Raw genomic sequence first — 15,125 nt, forward strand, 5'->3', positions numbered from 1 at the left:
CAGGAGGACTAGCACTTCTGGTGTGAGGGCTTGCCAAGCCCTTTTCAAGGCTGCTTTCCCAGGCTAACCCAGATTGAGGGTAACTGACAGACCTCAAACCTGTTGGTGAGTTAAGGGCATGTCTACCTCAAGCATGTGAAGTAGAATGGTGGAATGGTGGATAAGAACAATTTGTTCCAATTGCCATGAAGGCAGCTGAAACAAGCATTGCTGAAAACTTGGAGCTTGGCCAGGCATTGAAGACATCAAGGCCATCCACTGTATCCCAGACCATTGCCAGTCATTTTGACTTTTGTCCTGCCACTTTGATGACTTAGTAAAAGAGAGTGAGGCTGATGACTTTGTGCAATTCTGCTTCATGCAAATCCAATTCATACACAGACAAGGCTTCCCTCATGATATTATCAGTCAGTCCTCTTTGAAAACAAAGGACAAACAATAGCATATAAGTACACATAAACTATGTATATTCATATATATGTACATACACATATTATGCACACTTATAATTCCCATTTAGTTATAGATCTACTTTCTGCTCATATTTTGTTCAGCTTCTTAACTTCTTTTTCATTTTTTTCTATTAGATTTGTTTAGCTCTACAAGAGGCATGTGGAAATCCCAAGCAATTGTTATTTTTCTGCATAGTTCTCCCTAAGTTTTTCTTGGCTTTTCCTTCATGTAATTAAATGATGTACCATTTGGTACATATATATTTAAGATATTATTTCATCATGAAAATTTAAAATATATTGTAGTTTCTAGTTTATTTCATTTAGTCATGTGTTTTAACTTTTGTCATAGTTGTGATTGTTCTTTACCCCTACTTTTTAAAATTTGACTGAGGCATAATAAATCCTATTTCATTTAACTTGGTATACCATTTAATATTTTAGGTACATTTCTTATAGTCAACAAATTGTAGCCATTCTCCTTTTTATGGGTGAGTTCATTCTATTCACATTTACAATTATAATTGCTAGTCCCCTCCTCCCCCCACATTATAGTCTATTACAATAAAAAAATAGTACATTTATTATTAGTTATCTATATGGAATAGTCTGATCCAATCCTCTCCTTTCCATTTCTTCTCTAGTTTACTGGGTCTTATACTTTTTTGTGCTTCCCTTTCCTTCCCAATCCCATTTTATTTTTTAATGCTCCAGAGTTTAAATTTGTTTTGCTTATTGCAATTCTTTACTCAACTCTACCCTTTTAAAAAGCCTAAATTATTCTTCTTCCTGTTTTGGTCCAGCTTCCTATTAATTGTATTTCTGTAGTATTCTCTCCCTACTCTCTACTCTTAAACTTTTCTTCCTTGGCTCAGACAAGAATGAGGCTCATGAGATTGCCCGTTCCCTTAATTCTCTACATTTGTATAATCTTCACTTGTAGCAGCCCAATTACACAGAATAATAAGTGTCTTTCTCTTCCTTCCTATCTGCCCCTTAGGTCTCTATTTTTCCCTCTCTCTCTTATTTTTAAACACCCTGGACTTCAATTTATCTTTCTTTGTTCTCTTCCCTCAAAGCTCTGAGGTTGATGATGTTCTAGGAACAATAGGTGGTCTTTCTTGTTTTGTCTTAGACATTTCCCCCCTATATGTGTAAGAAAATTACCTTCCTGTAGATCTTCTTTTCTTTCATCTCCTTTCTTCATTGATCTTTTGTTTAATTTGGTGAAGTTTCTTATTGCTCATGAAGTGATTTTTAAGTAAGCTGGGTTTGACTGGGATGTCTTATGTTGCTTTATTTATTGGAAGTCTAATCTCTGATTTTCCAGAACACTTAAAGTAAAAACAAAAGCTAACATTGATACAGGATGTTCCAAAAGTCTTACTGAAATTCGTAACATAAAGCTGCACTAAGACTTTTGGGAGACTCTATGTAATACTTTAAGGTTTATGAAGCACTTTATACATGTATATGTGTGTTTGCATATATAAATATACACATATTATTATAATAATCATTTTAAGTAATGATGAGGCTATTATGCATTTCTATGCAAACAGGAACATATCTCTCTCAGAAGCATTTGCAGATGAACTCAAGTAACATAGATTTGAATAAGTGGTTTACATTCTGTTGTTAATGTACAATGAGACTACTGTTGCAACCTGAAAAGTTTGTCCACAGCCAATCAGTTCTCCTGTCTGATGTTGATGTTAATTGAAGACTGAAGGACTGGATTTAGTCTTGGAGAGTTAACAACCATGGCTGTGCCCCCATTCAAGGTTTTCTCCTGGGAACACCAGAACTTGCCTAATGTCTAGGTCTCTTCTAAGAAGGAAGAAGGAAAAAGTCCTTCAGTCCCCCATAAAAGCACTTAGATTAACAAGACTTTGAATAGAGGACCAATTTTAATTAATTTAATGAAAATACAAAGCTTTCAAACCTGACCTATTAAAAGTCAAAGCAACTTCTCTTTTCTCTCTGGACTTTTGTCTTTTCCAGGAACTAATACTGGTGTCCACACCTATAGTACTACCCTGGATGGGTCCCCTTGTGAAGAAAGAAATTCTGGTTCTTAGATGGACAAGCAGCCTATGTTACCACAAGCAGTCTATGGTAAGTCACAAATTCCTTTGGAATCTACAACATGCACATGGTTCAGTGTTTGAATCCTTTTTGTATTCCCCCCAAATTTTGAGATAGATCTGGATTGATCCTCTGTGTATTGGTTAATACAGGAAATACTAGGTATGCCTAGAGGAGGCATGTAGAATGAGCTACCCTCACCAGAGAAGAGAGTTGACTTTTAAGCATTTAGGCAATAGTTATCTATAGTTGAATAATGGTTGAGGGCTTGGATTGTTCAGAAGTTGTGGGATAAATGTGCCTTATTTTGGAACAAAAAGAATATAGATAGTGTCAAATAAGCTAGACAATATAGAATATTTGGAAGACCATTTGATTTAAAGTTAGAATACCTGACTTTGAATCCCAGATCTATATTTACTACCGGGGTGACTTGGGTCTCAATTTTCTTATCTATGATATGGGGTTTTGGGTTAGATGGCCTATAAGAAGATTCCTTCCACCTGTAACTCTAAGATCTCATGATCTTATGGTTTCTTCCATCTATTAATCCTATCCTCTATGAGAAATATTCAGAAAGTAGAGGGATCTAAATACCATTCTGCTTTCTCACTGCATCCCAAAGTGAGTAGACAGATAGACAGACAACTCCACAGACATGTAACAGATATGAGAAGGGGCATTGGTTTGAAGAGATGAAAGGAGGGTACGGGAAGGTCATTTCTTAACCTAACTACTCTTGACTTCCCTCTCCTCTGTCCTCCCTAGCTCATCCTACAAACCCACTCTCCTTGCCAGGGCAATATGGGCAAGGTCATGCATGCCTAGTTTCTAGGGTTTACTTTATCTAACTCAGCTCATTGAAGTTCAGAATGAAATTGTTTTCTTTAGTAACGGGTTTTGATTTTCAGTTTGTGTAAATGTAATCACATTGGATGGCCTTTTGACTCAAGCCTTGCAACAGTTTCTTATCTGTTTATAATATCTTGTCAGGGGTAAGATTCAATCTCTACCTGAAATTCCATGGAAGAATTTCTGCTTTGCTGGGTTGAGAAGCAATTGTTTTCACACCCATTATTTCCAGCTTAATTTAAAATGTTTGTCATGGAAGGAAATGGCTTTTGCTTGTGCTGGGTAGAATTTTTCTTATCACAGCTTCAGAGAGGAAATATAAAGATCTGAGACTATTTCTTGAGAGTGAATATTCTGACATGGATAGACAGTTATATCTCTCCCACCCCCATGCTGAAAGCTAAATAGAAAATAAATTTTTGATAACTAATAGGAAACTGAACTGTCTTTAGAAAGCCTTTTCAGCATATAGATTTGTTTTTCTTTACCTTCAATGTAAAAGTCCTTCCTAAGTCTCCTTTGGTTGCTTCCACAATTGCATGTCTGATCTTTTATGCACAAATCTCTCCCTGAAATACCCCTGCAATTTCAACACTCTCTGGAGCTTTTACTGTCCATATCCTATGCAAAGGTCTAATGGAGGAGAAGGAATAAATATTATTGCAATCATTACAGAGACACTTTGATTTTAAGCGGTGTAATATAGGATTTCTATAGATACACAAGTGTATCAAACTGTATTTTTTATGGTCACATATAAACTGGGCTGTAATAGCATATCAATAAACTTCAATTACACTCAAGAAAATACTAAAAGTGAAGCTCGAGTGACGCTCAATAAAGTCAGTGGGCACATTAGAGTTATATGGAGCCATGACATCCATCTGGTATTTTTCTGTGACTTCTAGTCAATTACTACATTTCATCATGTGTAATCCTCTTTTATCTTCAGTTCCTGCTGGTACGGTAATTCTCACTCTGCTACATCTGTGGCTTTACTGTGAATTTTTATCACCTACGAGTAAGTGGATTTTTTCCCCTCCTTTTTGCTGTTGTTGAACTGTTATCAGCTGAAAAAAAAAAGATTTAATTGCAAAGAGATACAAAACATGGATTCAAGGGCTATGTGGTCAACATGTAAAATACTGGCTGCATATAAAAATGAAATGATGGGTTTGAAAAGGGCTCTGTTTCTATCAAAATAGGAATTTGATAGCTGTGTTGGAACTGGAGTTTGCTATGATTTTTAAAACAAAGCCCCACCATGACTCCTGCTTACGGGTGTCAGCAACGACTTTTTAGGGAGTGGGTTTAGATACATATTCTACTACAAAAGAACAGCAATATTTTGGAAAGTATAATGTATTTTATTTATCATGAATGTTAAGTTCAAAGCATTTATAGGGTTCCTGTTTTTTTTAGAGAAGTTTATTTGAAAAGAATGAAATAATTAGGACAGGATTTGCAGAGTTAAGTCCCAGGCAAAATTTTAAGGTAAATTAAATTTGTCTTCAGCTTTCTGAATTTGTTGCCATCCTCTCCTTCTCCATGTACTTAACATGGTCATTCTCCTCCATGCCCTTCCACCCCTCCCCTTCCCCCCCCCCCCTTGAGAATCTTTCTTGAGGCAGCTAGGTGGCGCAGTGAATAGAGCACCTGCCCTGGAGTCAGGAGGACCTGAATTCAAATTCCACCTCAGACATTTGACACTAGGTGTGTGAACTTGGTCAAGTCACTTGACCCCAATTGCCTTACTCCCTCCCCCCCCCACAAAGAACCTCTCTTAAATTCTGAATTATACTGAGGTCTGAATAATAATAGCTAGCATTTATATAGTGCTTTAAGATTTGCAAAATGCTTTACAAATTTTAACTTATTTTGTCTTCATAACAAAACTAGGAGGTAGGTGCTATTACCTCCATTTTAAAGATGAGGAAACTGATGCAGATCCAGTTGAGTGACTTGTCCAAGGTCATACAGTTAGTTGGTATTTGGGGCTGGATTTGAACTCAGTTCTTACTGACTCCAGGTCATCAGAGATTAAAGTCTTAAACTACAAAGATGAAAATCTGTTGATAGATATCATAATCTGTTAAGGGATAATTTTCTTAGGTAGGAGAATTAAGTACCTTCCTAGTGCCCTGGATTAGTGAGTAGCTGGAACTCAGGCTGGATAAGCTTTTAGTTTAGGTTTGGTGTTAGAACAAAATGAGACACTCTTGGGGTCATTCAACAGTTAATGAAAGGACATTTACTTAGTATAACATAGAAAGCATGTTTAACAAGGATGCTACAGCACTTACCTTGGTTAGGCACAGCCCCCCCCACCTCCTTTTAGAAATGTATCTTATTAGCAAGGAAGAGGTATTGCTCTTAGTCCAGCTTGGGGACATCTGGCAAGTCTAAAGGGCCATGACTTCACATGGGTGGGTATTTTTATTCCCTTAGGTGACCAGTGAACCTCATCAATATGGCTAGAGGCTACCAGGAAGCTGCATCAAGGAAGGTGAAGCAGGAGCCCAGCCCAGTAGGTCAATCAATTCCTAGGGCAGTTTTGTCCTCTTTATGGTAAAAACTAGCCTGACCCATGTGGCTGAGCTGGGGAGCTAGGTGGTGCAGTGGATAGAGTGCCATGTCTAAAGTCAGGAAGACTGATCTTCCTGAGTTCAAATAGGACCTCATACACTTATTAGCTGTGTGACCCTGGGCAGGTCATTTAGCCTTGTTTGCTTCAGTTTCCTCATCTGTAAAATGAGCTGGAGAAGGAAATGCAAAACACTCCAATATCTTTGCCACGAAAACCCCTAAAATGAATCATGAAAAGTTAGTCACAGCTGGAAACAACTGAACAAAAGCAAAGTGACTGAGAAAGAGGGAATCGTGGTAAACAGTGGTCCTATCACACCTGGGAATCATACCGCAAAAGTAGTTAATTACTGTACCTACAAATAATGTTCACTTCATGGAATGGAATGCCCAGGGGCCATGACACTATGTCTTATTTTATTACTAAGACATTTCCTGTAGCTAAGGCTAGTCTTGGAGGGGGGAAAGGAAATAAGTAAAAAATTGCTCAAGGATGCATTCATTGGAGTCTTAAGCTTCCAGGTGGAGGGGAGAACACTGATTACATTCTTTGGAACTATAAGTTTGGAACAAAGTTTTAAGTGTATATTGCTGACAGTTCTTAATGTGCTTCTTTGAGCCTAGCCCTATCTCAAGATAGGGCACTTTCTGGGCCAATAGACTGCAGAACTGAGGGAGATCCTTAGAAGTGAGAGAATATAATGGGGATTCCCTAGCTCTTATAGCTTCCAGATTGGCCTTGCTCATGATGTAGCTTATGGTTGAAGGACCTAAAATGTAGATCTGTATATCTTACCGCACTTGTCTGGAGTTCAGACTGTCATGATTGAAGAGAAGGAATTTCACTGACCACGCTGTCTAAGCATCTTTTTAGAGAATAGGTCCTTTCGGTATATGGTAGATAGTATTCTGGACTCATCAAACAATGCTGAACATTTATTTTGCAACACATTAAAGTTGTATGATTTCACTAGTCATGTCATAAAGCAGAGATTAAGATCTGAGAGGATACTCAGAAATCTTGTAGCTCCTCATTTTACACTTCAGGGAAATTGAGGTCCATCACATAACATCAGAACTAAGATATGAACTTATATTACCTCTATTCATGTAGATAGCTTCTTTTAACTTAGTAGATGGTCTTTAAGAGTTTATTTGGTAAAAAAAATTCATTGCCCTTTGATAACCTGGTAATAAATCTCTTGGGATAACATACATTCAAATCCATCACCTGTTCTGGTCATGTAGTCTTGCTAGGGTGGCAGTACCTGATATTACCATGAATATTCAATAACATAGAATCAGAGCCATACCACTATGAGGACCATTAACTTTATTAAAAAGAAGCAGAGAATGGGATGGAATAGGATAGGAATGAGAAATGAAAGGGAAGCAGTGGCCTATATTGTAGTTGTAGGTAACAGAATTAGAGAAAAACAAGCTTAGAGTTTCCTTTTAAGCCCTTAATTTAGGCAATTCAACTATGGTTGAATAATGGCTAGGCACCTGAATTGTGCAGAGACTAGGGTAAAATGTGCCTTACTTGGAACAAAAAGAACACAGTATCAAATAAGCCAATTTGTATATGAGATCAAAGTTATATGGCTCCCATCTGTTTTAGGGGTTCCCAAGCTTAACCTGAGTAGTTAGTTTGGATATTTCCTCTTCCAGCACCTACTATCAATCTAGTCTGTCTCTAGTCATGCTCTATTTTACACTTTTCACTTTTTGCCCCACTGTGTGTTCCACTCTGACCCTCCCACCACTTCTCCTCTGGAGGTATAATCAAATCAATACCACCATTATTATTGGAAAAATGTCTATCAATCTAGTGCCCTATGGCTCCACTCACTGTATAATGATGTTCCAAACAAAAATCTACCATTAGAATGCAAGATCCTTGAGGGTAGGGAATGTTTTCACCTTATACTTGTATCTCTAGTTATTGGTATAAGATTTGGCATGTAATAAGACCTCCCTCTATCCCTCCTTTTGTCTCTCTCTTCTTCCCTTCCTTCCTTGCTTCCTTCCTTCACTTCTGTCTTTCCTTCCATTAGTAGCTTTCTAAGAAGTAGGGTATTCCTTCTTGCTGAAGCTCAATTAAGAGCATAATTCAACAGAAAGAGATGAATTGAGATCATCATCTGAATGTTAATTTCTAAGTGGTCTAGTTGTTGCACAGAGACCCATAGGATGAAATTTTATTCTGTTCAGAGAATAAAAGGGGGTAAAAAAAATAAAAGCAGCGTTGGATTGGGTTCTTGAAATATTCTAGTCCTTTCTTGAGGCATTGGGGGACATTGAAAGGTAGGGTTTTTTGAAAAATCAATTTAGAATCTGTCCACTAAAATAAATCATTTAAATTCTAATCTCAATATCTGACTTCCTCAGGAATAGTGAAAATCAAAGGTATTATCCTGTTTCTCTCATATCCTGACTTCTATCATTTTATGTTTTATGACTCAGGGCCCTCAGGGTGATAACCAGAGAAGGATAGACTAGAGGAATGGGAGGTAGGCCAGAGTCTCAGAGTCCCTAGGAATCTTAATGTGTCATTGAATACAGATGCTTGATTTGAAGCCACTGTTATTTCCAGCATAGCCTTGTGAGCTGATAGGTTCTTGATTATTCTCTAAAATGAAGGGCTAGAGTGAGGGGACTTTGGAGAAAAGGATTAAACATTCCAAGTGATGACAGTCATTTCTTTTGCTTTTTTTGGATCATTTGTCTTTTAACAGCTTTTTTTCTTTTTGCAAATTCAGAAATGTTGTTAAAATTTATGGGGAGAGAAACATTATATATCACATGCAACAACCTAGTAAATATTTATGAATTTGTTACTTGCTAATATGCGGGCATGAAAATAACTTCACTCATCATTGAATATTAACAATTACAGCAAATATTAAGTAGAAGAATGGAGACCTACATTTAGAGAAAGGGGCTAAATTTCTTTAGGGAAATGTTCATATCAAATTTTCTTTTTCTTTTGGATATGCTTGACTTGTGTTTTTTAATCATGGTTCTCATAAATCTCTAATATGAATTTTTATAGACCTATACTGCACTATATCAGAAGGACTTTCCTACATTTATTCATTTACTGTACATAGAAGAATAAATGTTTGCATAAAAAAGAAAACAACAACTCTGTCAAACTCAGAAAGCCTCTCCTATAGATGCTTAGTTCAGTTAATTTTTCTGAGGCCATAGTTGGTCTGTCTCCTCCCTCCATCCCCTCCCACTGCCACACATGACCACCCAGCTGAACTTTGTTCCATGACCACAGACTATAACCCTTAACCAACCCACCCTCTCTAGAGAATGTATTCTATTGACCATAAAGAAAAATGAATGGATTGTTCAGTGCAAATCAATCACCAATGGTGAACCTTGTGAGTTGCCTACCCTTCAAAGTATATGTGTTCCTTAGACTTTGATTAATATTTTTACATTTACTAGCATAAGTAGGAAAAAATATAACAGTACAGTTCATAAGGAAAAATGATAACTATATAACTCTTGCTAAAGAAAGTTAACTGAGGCTTCTGTTAGTGTAATAATCCATTTATAATCAATGATCAAGCATTTATTAAGCATCTATAGCATACCAGACACTATACTATGTGCCAGGGATACAAAGGCAAAAAATGAAACAATCCCTGTCCTCAAGGATTATAATAATTGACATGTTTGTAAGGCTTTAAGGGTTACAGTGCAATTCACATATGTTATCTAATCTGATCCTCACAAATTTGTGAGCTAAATGATCATTAGGTCATAACTTATTGTGGCAGAGTCAAGATGGCGGAGTAGAAAGAGTACTGCTGCACTGCTCTGGCCCCTACCACCTCCAATTCATGTAAAAGGGGACTCTGAACAAACTTTGGAGCTACAGAACCCACAAAATGACACAGAGGAGCTAACCTCCCACTGAGGACAGCCCAGCAGGCTGGCAAGAATCAGCCAGCACAGTGCTCTGGGAATTGACCCCAGCCCCACTGGAGCCATAGGTTTAGCCCCAGGGTGGACCTGACCAGCCCTTGGCTGGAGGGACTCCAGATGACCAGCAGCTGTGGCAGTCCAGAATTATCAATACATAGATGCGAAGGACAAAGTGAGAGGTCAGTGCAGTGTGGACTTTGGGACCCAGTAGTTGGGAATGAGTGGCTTTTGCCCCCAGGGGTGAGAAGCTGCTGAGGGCTGAAGCACAGCTGCTACCATGTGGCAGCTTCAGCTCCTGGTCTGCAGAGTGTAGGGGGACCAAGTGACCAGTCTGAGGGATAATCGCTCTTGCTTTAACCTGCTTGGATCTAGATTGTGGTCTAGGGTGGAGGTCCTGGGATATGTGACCACCTTGCCAAAGCATGAGGAGGCTTCAGAGAGGGCACCCAACTAATATCTCTGGCAGCTGAGAAAACCCTAGCTTTAGGAACAAAGCTCCCCTGACTGGTGGCAGAGTCTTACTGTGGCAAAAAGCCCAAAAGTCAAGTAATTGAGTGGCAAAATGAGCAGGCAAAGGAAGCAAACCAAGCAAACCAATCCAACATTAGACTCCTATTTTGGGGACAAAAAGGATTAAAGCATGGAACAGGAGGAAGACAGGGAAGTCAGAACTCCTGCACCAAAATCTTCCAAGAAAAATATGAGCTGGTTACAGGCCATAGAGGACCTTAAGAAGCAGATAAGGGAAGTGGAGGAAAAGTTGGGAAGAGAAATGAGAATGCTGCAAGAAAATTACAAAATGAGAGTCAACAGCCTGACTGAGGAAAATAACACCTTAAAAAATAGACTAACTCAAATGGCAAAAGAGGCTCAAAAAGGCAATGAGGAGAAGAATACCTTAAAAAGCCTAATATGCCAGATGGAAAAAGAATCTCAAAAGCTCAATGAGGAGAATCATTCCTTCATAATTAGATTGGAGCAAATGGAAGCTAGTGACTTTATGAGAAATCAAGATGCTGTTAAACAGATCAAAACAAATGAAAGAATAGAAGCAATGTGAAATATCTCATTGGAAAAAACCACTGACCTGGAAAATAGATCCAGGAGAGATAATATAAAAATTATTGGACTACCTGAAAGCCATGATCAAAGAAAGAACCTAGAAATCATCCTCCAAGAAATTCTCAAGGAAAACTGCCCTGATATTTTAGAACCAGAGGGCAAAATAGAGGTGGAAAGAATCCATCCATCACCTCCCAAAAAAGATCCCCAAAAGAAAACTCCTAGGAATATTATAGCCAGGTTCTGAAATTCCCAGATCAAGGAGAGAATATTACAAGCATCCAGGAAGAAACAATTTGAATATTGTGGAAACACTATCAGGATAACTCAGGATCTGGCAGCTTCTACACCGAGGGATAGAAGGGGAATATGATATTCCGGAGGTCAAAGAGCTTGGATTAACACCAAGAATCACCTACCCAGCAAAACTGAGTATCATGTTTCAGGGGAAAATATGGCCATTCAGTGGAATAGAGGACTTTCAAGCATTCTTGATAAAAAAAACCAGAGTTGAATAGATTTGACATTTAGATACAAGAAGCAGGAGAAGCTTGAGAAGGTAAAAAGGGAAAAGAAATCATAAGGAATTTATCAAAGTTGAATGATTAACATTCCTGCATGGAAAAATGAAACTTTTCTCAGTATGAAAATAGTTGAAGGGAATAGAAATATATGAAATATAGAAATAAATGATCATTAGGTCAAATGAGGATTATAACCCCATTTTAATGAGTGTCAGTGGTTAATTGACTTGGCCATGGTCACAGATGCTCTTCCTGATTCCAAGTCTAGTTCTCCAGCTTTGTGACTACATGGTATCCCTCAGGAGGCTGACCATTACTGGCAATTTAATTCAATTCCATGATCATTATTAAGTGCCTACTAAATCTTGGCACTGGAGATACAAGAAAAGAATGAGTTAGTTCTTACCTTCAAGGAGCTTACATTGATTGTCCTTGGGAGTGATGTACACAGGTAAAATCTCAAATGCATTTGTGATTTCCTTGATTTAGGAGTTCCCATCAATGATATAATGACAATCTACCCATGCCTGTCCATACTGTGTAATACTTGGCCTCTCTAATTTTACCACAGCAGGTCAACCAAACACTAGAAGCCTTTTTTTAAACTTTCTCTTGCCATTGTGAAGGTACCACCAGTGAAGCTGTTTACCTGTCATCTCTCAATCTGAAAAATGTGACCAGCCTATCTTTTCTTCCTTTTTCACATTTCCTTAATGATATCTTTTATTCCTATTCTTTTTCCAATTTCCTTATTGGTAACATGTTGCAGCTTGTGCACACCCATCACGTACCTATTCATTTTCTTTTGAGCAATATTCACTTTTAATTCTTTGTTGTTGTTGTGTTTGCTTTTTGGAGGGGGAAAGGCAGGGAGTTGGGGTTAAGTGACTTGCCCAAGGTCACATGGCTAGTAAATGTTAAATGTCTGAAACTGAGACATGGTCTGGGGACCATGCTCTATTCACTGTGCCACCTAACCTCCCCACTTTTAATTCTTTAGATACAATATTGTTCCATGTTTCACTGACATACAGAAATAGCAATACTGGTAGAATGTTGGTATTAGAAAGATGGTCCTTTATTTCAATGGGAAAATAGGGGTCATTAAAGGAACTTTGTATCTTACCAAAAATGATCCACCCGTTCTCTCCTCTTCCTTTTAAATTCCAGGAGTAATTCATTGTTCAGCTGTACTTCCTCTCCCATATACATGTTCTAATTTACAAATTTTATAGGATTTCCATCCAAATGTATGTCATATTCTGGACAATCTTCATCTACTTGGTCTTTCCTGTGTGGTCAGACCAAATTCTTTTGAGTTTTTGCATCATGAAATTCAATGTATCTCTGGGAATTGATGCCATCAGTAAAATGGTATCCCCAAATAGAAGTGTTTGCAGAATGCCACTATTCTAAGAGAATCATTCTTCAACTTTGTTTCTGTGCTGGATCATGCCCATTGCCCTGGTGAATACCTTTGGCAATCAATCATCTCTCTGTTTTATCTCTCACTTTATATTTATGTTTAGAGGCAATTGAAAGATTATGTTATTTGAGGAAACTTGAATTATTTTGATAAAGGAATGGGAGAGATTTGTTGGAAAAATGCCTTTAAGGAGACACTTTGCTCAAATAAATCAAATGCAGTTTCATAACAAGTGATAAGAACAATGGTATCTTATATTTTCTATCTTTTAGTTGATTATGAAATGGTAAAAATATGGCTCGTTAATGAGTATTGCTTGTGAAAACTACTTGTTCCCTACTAATATGATGAACTAAGATGTCCTCAATTCAAGAAAACTGGATAAAAATTTTGTATAGGTGACAGAGTAGGCATATAGATGAGCAATTACTAAGGTTTTCCAAGTCATTTTATTTGTGATTTTAATAAGTTTAAACCCCCCCCCATGTCTTTGGTATCTTCTCCTCCTTCAGATATCTTGCATATCAATACCTCAAAGCTCATACAACTGTTATCTACAGAATGAATGTTCTCTGAATATTTGTTTTTGTTCAATTGCATGCAACTCTTTGACTCCATTTAGAGTTTTCTTGGCAAAGATACTGGAATGGTATGCCATTTCCTTCTCCAACTCATTTTTATAGATGAGGAACTGAGGCAAACAGGGTTAAATGATTTTCCAAGGGTCACACAGCTAGTAAGTGTCTGATGTCATATTTGAACTTGGGAAAATGAATCTCCCTGACTCCAGGCCTGGTTCTCTATTAATTGTGCCACTTAGCTGCCTCTTGTCTGAATATGCTAGGTCTAACATGCATAGCTTTCCTATCTTTGCTCTCTCTCCCTCTTTTAAATATTTATTTACTTGTTTGTTTGTTCATGTGTACGTATATAATGTTAATTCTGCCTTCCAATTGGCACATGTGTTATAATAGGGTTCATATAAGATGATTCCACTCTCTGTTGTCCTCTTTCCATTTTTATCCTTGCAATATCTTTGTTTAGTTGTATGTCTGACCAAGTTTTCTTTAAAATAGTTTTCTTTCCCCACTTCTCTCTACTTTGTGAGACAATACCATTCATATCATTCAATCATTCCATTTACTTAAGATTTTATAAGTGATATTATGTTCCAAACTACTGTTATTTTTTGTTGACATTTTCTCCATTTAGCAAATCACTCAGTTTCTGATTAAGGTACTTTCTATGTTCTTTAAGTCTTGTAGTGCCAATTGATTTACAGTGGTTAAACTTCTATATAAAATGATTGCAATTAGTGTCTGTTTCATTTCTGGTTACAATTTTCCATTTCTCATTGCTGACTACTTGTTCAAATAGTTCAGGTTTGAGTTATTTCAATTATACTTCATTTTTTTCATTATTATTTTTGTTAATTCTGATCTTTGCCCTGGCAAGTCAGTGGTCTTACTCACCACCAACACATTCTCTTTCCTTTCTTCGTGAGTTCAATTCCTGACTCACAGTATTCCTCTCCATACCAGTTCTGCTCTCATAGTAGAGGACTTACATGTTAATATTTCCTCAGTCTCTTCAATTTCTGTGCCTTATTTCACCTCAACTCCACACTTGATGGTGACACCCATGATCTTGATAAAACCCATTTAGTTGTCTACTTCCATGATCAAGGATTCTGAATTCCATTTGTGTGATCATAACCTCCTAACATTCCAGCTCTCCATATGCCACATCACTCCTAAACCTATTCTAACTTCCTACAATGACTATTCAAACTTGTGCCCCTCAGTTCTTTCCCAGGTCATCACCTACTCTGACTACACTCTTTTTTCTCCATCTTGACACCTTAGCAAACTTGATCAGCTCTCCTCCACTCTCAAATGCCTTGATCTCTTGTCCTATCTATCTGTATGCTTTGCAAAGGTGAATCTTGGACTACCTGAACCATTCATTCCCTCAACCTTCTGCCGTGTGCTGGTGAATTGTGCTTTTGATTGTGAACTCGATGAAGCCCTCTGAAGTGGAGATGCAACAAAGTATGGATTGATTCTCTGCTGCTTGTGTTAATTTTGGCCTAATAATGAACACCAAGAAAACACAGGTTTTTTTCCAGCCAGAACCACTCCATCCATATGTGGAAGCATTAGTTACAGCAAATGGAGAAGTTTTGAATGC

General features: G+C 37.6%; 1 long non-coding RNA gene across 1 annotated transcript in view; it reads left to right on the plus strand.

Annotated features, from left to right (window-relative positions):
• Window positions 1–2,455: 2,455 nt before the first annotated feature.
• The window catches only part of LOC138143000 (uncharacterized), a 53,478-nt gene continuing 40,808 nt past the window's right edge, over window positions 2,456–15,125 (plus strand). Inside the window, exon 1 of the long non-coding RNA XR_011163581.1 lies at window positions 2,456–2,570. This is a non-coding gene — a long non-coding RNA (uncharacterized lncRNA). The remainder of the gene's footprint in view (window positions 2,571–15,125) is intronic.

This window comes from Petaurus breviceps, unplaced genomic scaffold (genome assembly GCF_028583685.1).
Source record: "Petaurus breviceps papuanus isolate PSGF00001 unplaced genomic scaffold, PetGlider_PUasm1.0 90625, whole genome shotgun sequence".
NCBI classification, from domain to species: Eukaryota; Metazoa; Chordata; class Mammalia; order Diprotodontia; family Petauridae; genus Petaurus; species Petaurus breviceps.